The 13,932-nt window shown below is 35.6% G+C and overlaps 2 protein-coding genes across 6 annotated transcripts in view; one reads left to right on the top strand and one right to left on the bottom strand.

Annotated features, from left to right (window-relative positions):
- The window catches only part of LOC116293246 (galanin receptor type 1), a 115,943-nt gene that overhangs the window by 84,120 nt on the left and 17,891 nt on the right, over nt 1–13,932 (bottom strand). Inside the window, exon 2 of the mRNA XM_031700682.2 lies at nt 11,486–11,600. The gene's annotated coding sequence lies outside the window, so the exon portion shown is untranslated. The remainder of the gene's footprint in view (nt 1–11,485; nt 11,601–13,932) is intronic.
- LOC116294097 (5-hydroxytryptamine receptor 4) overlaps nt 1–13,932 on the top strand; it is a 66,697-nt gene that overhangs the window by 37,120 nt on the left and 15,645 nt on the right. For all 5 annotated transcript variants that reach the window (XM_031701809.2, XM_031701662.2, XM_031701737.2 and 2 more), the window contains one exon: nt 9,129–9,252. The gene's annotated coding sequence lies outside the window, so the exon portion shown is untranslated. The remainder of the gene's footprint in view (nt 1–9,128; nt 9,253–13,932) is intronic.

The following is a 13,932-nucleotide window of genomic DNA, read 5'->3' as shown; positions in this document are numbered from 1 at the left end:
TACTTTATTTCAATCAAAGTATAATCTTTTTTGACCAAAGCTCCTTATGTTGACGTGAAACGTGATCACTTCGATTTTTGCGTGAATGGGGATGCGATTGCAGAATTTTACGTGAGGCGGAAATTGGCCAAATAAATTTACGTGAATGCATTTTGCGAGGGGGCATAGGGGACCCTGTTACACCTTAATACCTCAAAACATCTACAGGAGCATATTCATATAAGTATACAGGAGCTCACACATAAGTAATGCCCTACGTTCGTCCTTCTTACTTATATCTAGACGGTAGATCTAGATGGCACTCGCAGCATTCCACTTGCATATTGCAACGACTAGTTTTCATATGTTTTATGAAGAATTATCGAAATATTTCTGAATTAAGAATTTTGCGTTTTTCACGCGACATCATGGCGTTCATAATTCTTGTCTTTATAATTTAATGTTCATGTTAATGTTCTTCCAGTATACAAAATGTATAATAAAGCAATTATTGAATTCGGTATCACATAATATCGTAAATATCAAGACCTTGGCTGTGTTATCTGCCTCAGCCTTTCGGCTTCAGCAGATAACACAGCCTCGGTCTTGATAATTTACGATATTATGCTCAACCTCATCCAATAATTGCTTATTATTTGACTAGAAGTTATGCGCCCGCGTATACATCCGCTGAACTGTCCTCGATTCTTGGCCATGTTCGCATTTTACAAACATATGTCAATTGATTTTAAACTAATTTTGTGGGTAAACCTTTGCAATGACGCATTCAAAAGACTATTTTTGTTGTGAGTCCTCCGATGTAACTATTCCTTATCCTGCTTGATTATTGCGCTCGTCTTTGTTTAAGGATGGTGGGTACAGTTGTCAGCGCGCACTTTTACTGCGCACATTGCGTAGTCCACAGGAACTCCAATGTTTTCAAAAATATCAACAACAACAAAACGAAATAAATGCGTGATCATTGTTGTCATTATTTTTTTAAATAGCAATTTTGTTCGTGTGTGTCTATATGGGATAGTTAAATAGTACTGTAAAAATAAAAGTCAAAGTTGTGAAAAGGAGAAAACGACGACTAGATGGTAGATTTGTCGGAAATAGAGTACCGGTGAACCGACAAAAACTAGACGAAAAAGATCAAGAGAGAAAAACTTGAAAACAAACACAAAATATTATTGAAGGAGAGCGAATTATTGAGTTAGATTACCTGATGTAGCAGTTAAAAAGTGGGTGAAGTGAATGTAAAGAGGCACTTAAACTTCATGAATTGATCGACGAAAAAAAGTTTGGACTCTTGGTAGTTTGTTTTACATTCAATGCGAATTCGGAGTTTTAAACTGAAATTTCACCTACTATAAACCACTTAGTTTCTTCTATGAAACTCTTGGGGCTTTATTCAATTCTCAGTTATCCCTACAAGGTTTTCTTATTGCATTCTCTAGCACATTTAGTGACCGTATTCTTGATCCAGTAGTTCTTCTTGTAGTAGTCCGCCATGTTTACCATCCCATAATGCAATGCTAAACCACGTCTCTCAGGGGAGGGGTGGAGGAAATTTGTAACCATCGCTTGAAAAAAGCTTGAAATCTGATATTCAAAAAATTATAACTACAAAAAACGCATGGCGACCCCAGTTTTTTATTTGCTTGGTATGTTTTGTAAACACTTAAGATAATTTTGAATGTGCTATTTCAAAAATAAAAATAGTTTTGGGTGGTTACTTTTTTGATTTTGTGTTTTTGTCCAAAATTGAAATTTTACCTACTTTTGCACAAAAGCAGATAAAAAATGTACTTTCATCTTTGCAACTTCAAATCTTTTTATTAATATGAAAAATATTTATGTTTAAGATTATTTTAGGCAAAATTTCGATGTACTTAAGCCAAACACAAGGGATATGTGATTTTTTGAAGTGCTTCAAAATGCGCTCACGTCATCGGGTCTTTAATGACAATTATCTCGCTTGGATGCGTGGGGACCCCCAAATTTTTTCACGTTTTTAGATAGCCCCTTGGGTACTCTAAATAACTGACACAGTTTCATTCAAATAAAAATGGGTCGCGAACTGTACCCACCATCCTTAAGAAGGTGCAAAAAGCACATTTTTGGTTTATTTATTCATTTCTTATTTATTTATTTATTTATTTCTTATTTATTTATTTATTAACTTCGCCGTACTAGAAAACATAATGAGTTAATAAACATAAGCATATAAGTATGGCAGGGATTCGGCAACAGCGCTAGCCAATTACTGTTTGGAGGATAGTTCTATTTTCTTTTTCTTCTTCTTCTTCTTCTTTTTTTTTTTTTTTATATACCATTTTATATAGATGATAAACTTTACTATGAGTTTAGTTCAGTGACATATAGGCTTATACTTTTTTCTTACGCGATCACATTTTTAATACCTAGCGCACAACCTAGATCAGTATCTTTGTGCTTTTTCTAAATACGTAATATTAATATACATTTTTTACAGTTATTCCTAAAGAGCGCAGTATTTTCACTGTATTATGTATAAAAATGATATTCAGCTTTTAACGGGAAAAGCTTCTACAAGAAAACGAGGTTGAAATGACATAGTTGAATCAAAGAAACTAGAATGAGAAATTAAATGGAAATTAAGTGTATATAAAAATAGGTTTGAAGATGAATGTAATGTTATATCAAATATCACACACTTGGTAAGCCTTAAAAACTCTAAGCTGCTAAAATATCACAAATAGTTTTAAATTGAATAAACTAGGAAGAGATGGGAAATACAGGGACTTCTGGTAAGAATAAAAATGGGATCTTGGCCAAACACATCGCTCAGACTCAAAAAAATAGAATCAATAATAGAAATAGAATCACCTGATATGTACCTAATGTCATGCATATCTAGCCTACCACACATTCTGTTTGGACAGGATTAACACTGTCAGCAGAGAGTTCAATTCGTATAAATCACTTGACGTTATAAATCATGACGTATTGACACTGCATCTCTTTTAATTACCCTCGAAACTACAAACCTCTGCACTGATCAAAGTCAGGGCACAGGTAACTCACAGATAGAACTCTGAAATAGCCTCTGGGCTTATCAAAGTCAGGGCACGGGTAACTCACAGATAAACCCACTCTGAAATAGCCTCTGGGCTGATCAAAGTCATGGCACAGCTAATTGGAATTTAGCTTATTAGATTTTATGGAGGTAGGAAAACCGGAGAACCGGAATAAAAACGCTCGAGAACACTGACTCAAAGACGGTATTATTTTGGTCATGAAGAGACGTATTTTGAATCATGAAATTCGCGTAAAATTATGCATGTTAAGGTGGCTCGTGACCCTCACCAAAAAAGAAGTAAACCTGTACCACTGTTTGTACCATGCACTAAATTCTTTTACGATAGCTTAGTTACCGTTGCTATGTCCCACAAGCTTAACAAATTAGCTAGAATATCTTAAAATTTAAACTTTGATCGCGGAAAATCGATCATAAATTGTTTCAATTTCTCAATGTCCCATGATCCTTGTAGTACTCTTTAAAACAGATAATGGGTAGTTGTTGGTGAGACAAGATTTTAATTCCATTGAGAAAACTGCTGCAACGGTGATTGGTTCGCTATTGTCTGATTCGGAACCATGAATTGCTCTACTTACTAATCAAGATTCGACTTCAACAAAAAATAAGAGCTAGGCTTTATTTAAGAACGCAAAACCTTTCCCGATACACTGTTGATAACAGCACTAAGAGAGAAAACCCAATTCGTACAATTTATCTGATGAACTCAGTTGCTTAAAACACGTCTCAGTTACAAACGATAAAAATTTTTTTCCTTAGAAACCGCAAAGCAAATTCTGGTCTTGAAGTTTCAATATCGTTTTTCATATAGCCAGTAAGTTGTTGTTTTTTCCCCCTCAAAAACACGTAAAGTGAATGCGCAATCAGTGCAAACCACCCTCTTTACATCCATGGTTTACGATTGATTGTATTTGTCATCTCGGTAACCGACATGTGGTTTATGATACACAATTCTAATTAGCCATTCCGAGGTTGAGGGGGAAAACATCGAGTTTATTATATTCTGGCCTCTAAAAAAGCTCTAAAATGCAGAGCAATAACAACGTGACCGTGTTTTTTCTCAACCTGAGAATGGGTAATAGGTTAACTATATTCCTAGATACAAGTGCTTGGTTTAGTGGTTGGACTGTTAGACTGTGACATGCTCGCAAAAAATCCCTCAAAGCTTTCACTATGAATATATTGATGTTCAATTAAAATGGGAGCGGCGATAGGGTAGATTTTTCGTACATTTATCTAACTAACAATCCAAAAAACTTAGTCGTAATTCAAATTTCTTAAATGCTTTCCCAAAGTAAACGAGCTAGAGCAAACGATAGAACGAGTTTCCCACGCAATTATAGACTAAAAATGCAAAGATAAGAGCCGTAGTTAAAAGCAAGTGAACTTAAAGAAAATCCGTAAATCGTTATATTATAAGAAGCCGCAGTGCGCGGTAAGCAGAATGATTCTTGGCTTCAACGAGTAAATGGAGATAGCTTACATGATACAAATACTCAAGCCGTTTACTTTTGCACAAATGAAGTGCGCTCTGATTGGTCAGTTGGTAAGTGATATTTTATTACGATAATGTCAAATGTAAAAAGGATTCGAATTATTTATAAACACTTGAGAACTGTCGTTCTCTCTTGGAACAGTGGAGTTTTGTGGGCCGATCGAATATCGAGGTAAAATAGATTCTACGTATTTATAACAACGATGGGACGTGAGAAAAGAACACAATGTCGGAGGTCTAATTTTATGTTAACATTTATTCTTGCCTGCCAATAAGCTGGCATCTCACCTTTGTTATTTCTATGTTGTTGATTGAGAACCCCCAGCGACAGAAAACACTAAGAGATTGTGCTAGCAAAGTAAGAATCGTTTAAGCAATAACTGAGTGAGCTCATGGCGACTTAAGGTACAACAAAAACGAATAACAAGACCCTGTTGGCAGGGTACACCGGGATACCTGGAGGACCTGGTTTCAACATGCATGGAGTATTTAGCTGGTTGAGCTTCCAAAAATACTGAGAAAGTATTTCGTGAATTCTCGAAGTAATGATGATAAACCAGACCCTGGTTAGGACGGTTTACTGGTATCAGAGTCTCTAAGAATCTAAAGGAGAAGTAAAAATAAGTTGCAAAATTTCTAACGACAGTGTTAAAAAGCGTTTGTAGGCAGAGCGTATATGCCATACTCATGAAACTCAATCTGGAACTCCAACTCCAGTTCCGGAATCCGAATTTTGGCATATGTGATTAGCTTGTTGTTCAATCACTTTTCAAAAGCATGCACATTCGCACGGCTCGCTTTAAAATCAAAATGCTTCAAATGCGTAAATACAGGCTATTATTTTCTCAAAACCTCTTCCATAATTGCTTTACATTTCGAAATTTATCGATATTTTTTAATGAATCATTATTTTTTCTAAAGAAAAATTAAAGATCATAACGCTTTGAACTATTGCGCAACTTTGTCATTTTGTCGAGGAGAAAAATACAAAAAAAGGCATTTTACGACTGTGATATCACAGGTATCCCAGTAACAAGCCGTACTAAAATAGTCGAAATTTTTAATGGGCTGACAAAATAAACGCCGCGGCTCAACGAAACGAAGGAAACATGCTGCTTCCAAGTATCTGGCAATAATTGAGCTCAATGGCGACTTATGGACCACAAGGAAGAATAGGAAGCATTACTAGAAGAATCTAAAAAAACATACACAGAGAGCAAGCCCACGATTCAATGAAACAAAAGGGAGATTCAGCTTTCAAGTAATATTGTAGAAAGAATTGAGTGAGCTCATGGCCACCTACGGATCAGCAAAAACATAATAGGAAGCCTTATTAGAAAAGTCTAAAAAAAACATGCACTAAAAAGCAAAAAGCCCTAGATGCAACGAAACAAAACAGAGATTATGCATCCAAGTAATATTTTAGAAATAATCGCGTGAGCTCATGGTGACCAAAGGGAATAGGAAGCCTTACTAGAAGAGTATATAAGAAAATAGCATGCGCTGAGAGCAAAAAAACAACGACGAGAGAGATTCTAGATTCTGCCTTCCAAGTAAGAACTATTTCAGAAATAATCGAGTGCGCTCATGACGACTAACGAAAAAAGCAAAAAAGGAATAAGCTCTAAACTGAGAGCAATAAACAAAAAAAAAAAACGACAACAACAACAACAACAAAATAAAAAATAAAAAATAAAAACGATTCAATGAATCAAAAGGAAAGGAAGACTATGGCATCAATTTAGTTTAGTTTAATTTGATAATGGCAAAAATAAAAAAGAAAGTAAATTTGAAATAAAATTGATGACAATATATATCCTTACTGGATCATACTTAGTTCATAGTCTAGAATATAAAAAATTAGAAAAAAACAAACAAACAAACAAACGACAATAAAGGAAGTCAGAAAAATCTGAACCCCAGATATCGACAACTTTTAAAAAAGCTGCGATGTTTTTAGCTGTTCAGCTTTGCAGCATAGGAAACGATTATATTTCCCTCGTGGTAGACTAGTAAGCCAATTTATTGAATAGAATTACACTAAAAATATCTAAATCAATTCGGAAATGGCGGAGATATTTTCAATGATCAATGACATGATCAGCCAGGCAGCCGCCTTGCACAGATGACACAATGTTTAATTTTTCGTTTGCATGTCTATTTTTTAAATTTATATAGATTACAGTTCAAACTTAAGGGGAAAGAAACGCCAAAAAGTATGGCTATGGTATGTCGTATCTGACATCATGAAACTTTGAAATTTCAAACATGGCGATGATGACGTCATTACTACGTCAGCACTACCACAACGTGATTTTTTTTGGAAAATGCTTTTTTCAAAAATTATTTTAAAGCTTTTTTTAATGAAATAGTATTCGTATTTTCTAACATCTACAAATTCAGTTCCTTAGTAAAACCATTCTCGTACCCAAAGCCTTCTCAGCATTCTAACGAAAATTCGAATGCTTTCGATTTTTTTGGTGAGAAAGGTCTGGGTACGAGAATGTAGTAAAAAAAAACCGATTACGATCGTAAAACACATCGTACTTTGAGAGTTTTAGTGTTCGATCGATCTAGTCATATGGCCGGCGGTTGTAATACAACTCTTCGTCCGGGATTTGTAAAGTACATTTCTATCAAATGATTAGACATCAGTTTGTCCCTAAGGAAACTTAGGAAGTAGTTTATGGGTGAACGGAAACATATTTGAACCACTCAATACACGTCAAAACCGATTTCAAGAAACAAATCCACTAAAGTTTCATAGTGAGATGAATACTGAAAGAAGTAGGTAGCCACGCTAAACTAGCTTAGTTGTCGCACTAGGCATTGTTTTCTATTTATGGAAACTAAAGTGTCGTATGGTTAGACAAGTATCGTTGAGATTACAGTACACGAGTTAGATACGGGAGTCTTAGTAAAACTAGTTATTTATCGCATTCATTTAGATCATATTCGTTTTGAGAGTGTCCTGTGTTTGACGTTTATCTGCGCACGTACACCAGTGTTCAACCAACCTAGAATATTTCCACTTCAAAACATCTTTACCGAAAAGAACAAAACAGGAACAAGCTAATATTAAAACTAGTATTTCAGCTGCAAACAACTTAAGTTTTTCGATTACTTCTCTCATACGTAAAGATGATAAAGTAAAAATAAAAACAGAAGATTGCTACTTCAAACTCGTGATGGAAGCCCCATAGGCTGAGTTTATGATAACGTTCGATTTGAAAAGTGTTTTGTTTATTTCTTCTTTTGTATCAGCTGTAGACTTTTTTAAGTTCTTATCACTTAAAACCCCTTTACGTCAGCCAACGTTTTCGTTATATCTATAGGTTTAACGTTTTAAAACAGTATTTATAGTATTAGATGATCTCAAAGCTATTTCACTCATATGTCCTTGATTCAGTGGCCAAGTATCTATCACGATGAAGAGTCTACGACTATTACTTATGTTATAATAAAGATTAGAAACATAGATAATGTACTCGATTATGAAACCGACATATTAACGCACTCCAAGCGTGAGGAGGTATTTTGGAAGTAGTTTAATTAAAGTTTAATGTGGGACAACTCACGGAAAAGGAAAAGACGCATTGAATCAGTTATAATTTGAATCTCTTTGCTACTGATTGAAAAAGTTTTTTTTTTCGTTTTTATGCTTTAGTAATTTTGTTAGTTTTTAATTTGTGTTTCTATCGATTTTGTTGTTTTGGTTCAATCTCCTATTTAATATATATATATATAACTATACTTATTATATAACTAGTTTTAGTTTCATTCATCATCCATCATCCACCATCCATCCCTCCCTCCCTCCCTTCCTCCCTCCACCAATTCCTCCCTCTTTCCTTCCATCGTACCCATCCATCTTTTCTTACTTACATCCATCCATCCATCCATCCATCCATCCATCCATCCATCCATCCATCCATCCATCCATCCATCCATCCATCCATCCATCCATCCATCCATCCATCCATCCATCCATCCATCCATCCATCCATCCATCCATCCATCCGTCCGTCCGTCCGTCCGTCCGTCCGTCCGTCCGTCCGTCCGTCCGTCCGTCCGTCCGTCCGTCCGTCCGTCCGTCCGTCCGTCCAACCATACATTATTTATCCATTAATAATCCATTACTAATTCATTAACACACCCATAACAAAAGCACGTGGATTCTCTCATTCTCAAGAGTCTTCCTAATAACATCAAGTAAAGTCAACCCACATTAAGTGATCATTTCATTTTAAAACCCCGCTTTACAAAACCCACGCCTTTGCGTCTACATCTCAAAAGATAATTTTACCATTCACTAAGACAAGAATTTCGCGAGTAATGACAGGGTTGCCATAATGTCTGATTTAACTTTAATACCTCCGCGTGCTCTCTCTCTATCCAATGACGGCCGCATGTCAAGCTAAATCATTGTCTAATTCGTATGTTACAATCAAAAGTTCATAGCACGTGATCGCGTTGCCACATTAATGCACCAATAGTATATGCGAATACGTGTAGCCAACACCTTAACAAGTCGAGCACTCTTAAGTCATTGATTTTATGATTTTTCGACAGTTGCACTTGAAGACAAGAGGTTCGAAGACTATCCATAGGTGTGGGCATTTTGGTACGTTTGCAGCTTAAACGGTGCTGAAATCCTTCGTAATCCCTCTAGAAACTAAAATACAGCTAGTGAAAGGTAAGTAAAGATCTAGTAAACAAGGTACGGTCTTAGTTATCTATAGAATCATGAAATTGTCTTTCTACAGCGTCGAGTGAACTTTTTAACCTTGCTAATAAATATACTCATGTACTTGAAAATATCTTTCAATTTTTAAAAGAATTTTGTTATTGACCACATGCGTGCAAAATGTGAGAAAACTAAAGGAGAAAGAGATAGAGCACACTGCTAACAGAGAAAAGAAAAGAAAAAACGAAGAGTGTGTACTAACACAGAAGGAGCCAAGCTGGGTATAGGGCTATTGCGACACTATTCATTATAATTAAGAAGCTAGACGTAAGTAATGTAGGGATAAAAGTAAATATAGAAGAGGGCAATATACGCCCGAAAACTCGACTCAATTATTTAAAGGCAAAGGAAAATATCAGTTTATCGGTGTAGCTATGAAAAATCAAAGGAGGAAAGTTATAAAAGAGAGCCGTTAATTGAACAAGAAATTTCTTTCCTAAAACTACTATGCATTTATTACTATAACTATCACTTTTGCTATTCCTTAATTCCCTAAAATAAAGGCCGTCAAAACACCCTAAAATAACCCTCGAAAATATCTATATTTTAGACAAACCTAAATATCAGATAACGCTTACCAAAATAACCTAGTTACGGCAAAAATCGACGTTCACTTAAAAGGACGGTTACACATTGACATCCCGTACGTCATAGGATAACAATAATGTCAGTTGTAACTTGTTTTGTAGTTATAGCTCACGTATTACATATCAGAAGTGTGGAGTTAATTAATAATTAATTAAATTAAAAATTAATTTATTTGGTTGAAACTGAAGTGAGTTGAGATAAGTTTACGTTAAACTTTGTGAATACGATAAGTTGCGCGCCTAGTCAGCTATTATTTTCCCTTTAGATTATTTAGCTCAGTATTTGCCTTGAATTTCTTGATCTTCAAGTACACCGCGTCATAAAGTAAAGCTTAAACTCATGATCACTACTACCTCTCTAATCCGTAAAAAATACCCCCAGCAAAATCCGGCACGTATGTACCAGCCCCGAGTATTGCACAACCTTAGTTATACATACACATCCATGTGTCATACTATCACAGAACTTTTAAATAATTTCTGCGCCACTTTCCATAAAGACAGAACGTTGTTTGCACTTGGTCTCAATTTACAAGAATTTAGAAAAGAAATATTCCCTATGATGACATCTACACCTTTCCACTTCGACGCCTTCAATATGAAAGTAAGCTTAAAAAGTAAGTGTGCCGCAGCGGTCAGAAACACTAGGACCTAACGTCACCCGCATCAGTACTACCCGGGATAGATTCCCTAACTCGGTATCGTATACGAGCAGAGTTACTTCGGTTGTTGTTGTTCTGTGTGAATAATTTTCTCCGCGGGATCTCAGGATTTCCTCTCCACGAAAAGCAACAGTTCTAACTGATTACATTTGGATTCCGCGTATGAACAGTCATTCTACGGTTATGCTTAAGCGAATGCCACATTTGATTAGACTTTAGATATCTGATAATGATAGAGTCAGAATGCTAATGCATGCGCTAGATCTGCACATGCAAAACTATAACGATAAAGGAGGTCGAACAGACAAGCCCATCAACCCACATATTCTTAATCATGAGATAATCATGATTTATGAGTGATATTCTTGAACGCGACAAGCCTTGAGGTCATACCACGTAACTTAGTACTTGCTAAAGGAAGTCGAATAAGTCGCGCACGCGGATGAGAAAAGCTTTAAGAGCTACGATGTGCTTAATAACCTAAAATCAAATAAGATTTCAGACTACCGCAGGCCTCGATATAAGGGACCGGCCATTATATTTCACCAGGGGGGAATGGGTTGGAGTATTTTTGACTAAACATCATAAAGATTCACTGGTCTGCCCCTGAGGGTTTTGACGTCTCAATGCATTGACATCTTTTTTCCCGTGTCTCAGCTAATCATATCTAATAGCTTAGTTGAGTCAAATGCTTGATTTTCATTGACAAACGGCTGCTTGGTGACAAAGCGTTCCGGCACCAAGGTCAGGCACCAATAAAAAGTGTTCACTTGTTAATTACTTTCTAAAAATATCCAAGTTAAAATTTTCGTTAATATTTGATACGCTATTAATTTAATCGTCCGCGACTATGCCTAATCTTTCCGTTGCCTAACACGAACGCGGCCTACACTGGCTTCAAAAATAAGTATTTTGAACAGGTTAGGAACTTACCGGTTAAGGTCGGCTTGGACATCGAGATTTAGGTACGCTTCTCACTCTATTAGTAGACAAAAGAGGCCCGCTCCAATACTTTGCCTTTTGATGACGTTCGTCGTATGGAAAGGACCTATACAAAAGTATCACTTGTCAGATATCAGCTACACACAGTTATTTTGATATTATAGGTACGTGCAAGTATTGAAAAATCATTTTGTTCTTATGTTTTCTCTTTTGATTATTTTGTTCAACATTTACCTTTACTTTGTTTATCTATTACTTATTATTTTTTCGAGTCTTTTCAACCTTTTTATTTTTTTGCTCTCCTGTATATTATTCAATTTATACCTTGCTTCCATTCTACACGTTTACCAGGGGCGGATCTAGGATTTTGTTCAGGGAGGGGCACAAAGTTAACCCATGCAGGGAGGGGTGCACCCCTTAGAATCAAAGGGAAAAAACAGTATTGGTTATCTTCGAAGTAGGGGCACAAAGTCGAACCAGGGAGGGGTGCGCCCCCCTGCACCGCTCCCCTGGATCCGCCCTTGTTTACCCTTCACTTCCATATGCTTTTTTCTTCTTCTCTTCTTGTTTTTGTTTTTCTTTTCTTATTCTTTCTTATTTAAATAATTTGTCTAATCCCTTTCCTCTATTTTTTTTAAAATCTAAACTCGCATTTCCTTTTCTTTCCTATTCTCTTCCTTCTTTTTAATTTCAGTCTCTTTCTTCTCTTTCTTCTCTTTCTTCTCTTTCTTCTCCTCTTTTCGAAAGGAATTCTTATTTCACTTCTTTGCATAAATTACTGCCATAACTAAAGTGCGTAGATAATAAATAACAGTGTCATTAGAAATAGGAAGTTGATCCCTATCAGATACAAGAATTATTAATCTATTACTGATCTCTAGCTAGACTTCCCGCCATTATTCTTTGCCACTACTACAACTCTTTTCACTTACTTCAACTATTTAAATAGTTTCAACTTGAAAAACAATCACGTTATATTTTATGCTGCAAGTATATTACTGAGCCAATTAATAATTGAAGATTATCATCATTATCATTATTATTTGGATTTGAATTGCTGTTATTGCTGCTGTTGTTATGAATAACTACAAGATTTATTCTTAAAATATCGTTTAAATGCTATATACAATGCGATACGTATATGCTTTTTTCTTTTTACTATTCTGTGGCAGTCGTAGACTTATTTGGTAGGTCTCAAGTCTCGAAAAATTTGGCAAACCTTCGAAACTAGAAATGCAGTTTTGAAATGAGTCAAAAACGGTTTGAGTTCTTTTCGGCAACGTTTCCGATAACAAAAAATATATATACCAATTTGATGAAAAAAGTGGTTAAAATCGAATCTTAAGATATAGCTACATCGGTATAATCTTGAAATTCATCCTTTTTTGTGTGTGGAATCGAAGTTTGCATTGTGATTATAAACTTAAGACGATACCTACTTCCGTGAGAAAAAGTCTATAATGTAAAAGTGGTAAAAATTAAGAAATTATTTAAAGGTTGGTGAGACAAATCTAACCAAATGAAGTTAAACCCAACCCACCAACACCTTCAGTTTGAGTCTATAATGTATTTCGAGAATGCCCATAATATTGTAAACAAGTCGGGAAGTGTAAGGGGATTATAAGCCCATCAAAAGGAAATACATGAGTTAGAAGTCGCTCCATTATACATTAAGCTAGAATTAAAACCATTATAAGTGGATTTGACTGAATTCTTTGTCGGTAAATAGACTAAGCTTACTCTACATTATCAATTTTGATTCCTTTACTACATTTCGCTCTTAATTCCTTGTATTTCTTTTCTCTACTCAAGATAAATTTAGCGTTTTTTTTGGTTTGTTTTTGTCTTTTCATTTTCAAGTTTTCTTGCTTTCCATTTTCGTTTACATAGCACACTGACATTGCTGTTATTTTCTTCTCCTTACTGCAATTTTCATAAACATGCGAACTCTGTCTGCGAGCTGCACGCTGGTTTTTCGCTGCCGTCAATCAAACTTAATCAGTCGGTACCTTTAATATTTTTGACTGGCGGCAGCGAAAAACCAAATTTCAACGTGCAACTTCGGAGACGCAGAGTTTGCATGTTTATGAAAATTGTAGTAATCAAAAACAAAAATCAATTCAAATTAAATTCCAGACAACATGGTAATGAAAAGCTGTCTACTTGAGACTTGTTAGAAAAAACTAAGAAGTCTCGACACGAAAAAAGAATACTTGAAAACATTGTCAGTGCTAAAGGAAATAGGCAAGCAGTTCCTTCAACCCCAGGGTTTCCTTCTTCTAGCCACGAATAGCTTTCTTTTTGCCTTTAGACTCACAACACTTCCTTTTTAAATTGCAGCTTTTAGAATAGGAAGTTGGGGTTTAAAAGCATGCTCGTGAAACAGCGGGTTTCCTTAAAATGGGGTTTTTATTTCTTTTAGGTTCAACAAAAGATCC

Source organism: Actinia tenebrosa, unplaced genomic scaffold (genome assembly GCF_029948245.1).
Source record: "Actinia tenebrosa isolate PJP-AT-01 unplaced genomic scaffold, QUT_ActTen_1.0 PGA_scaffold12__29_contigs__length_12842862, whole genome shotgun sequence".
Lineage (NCBI taxonomy): Eukaryota > Metazoa > Cnidaria > Anthozoa > Actiniaria > Actiniidae > Actinia > Actinia tenebrosa.
Note: the sequence above shows the minus strand (reverse complement) of the source record. Positions and strands in the feature narration are given on the sequence as shown.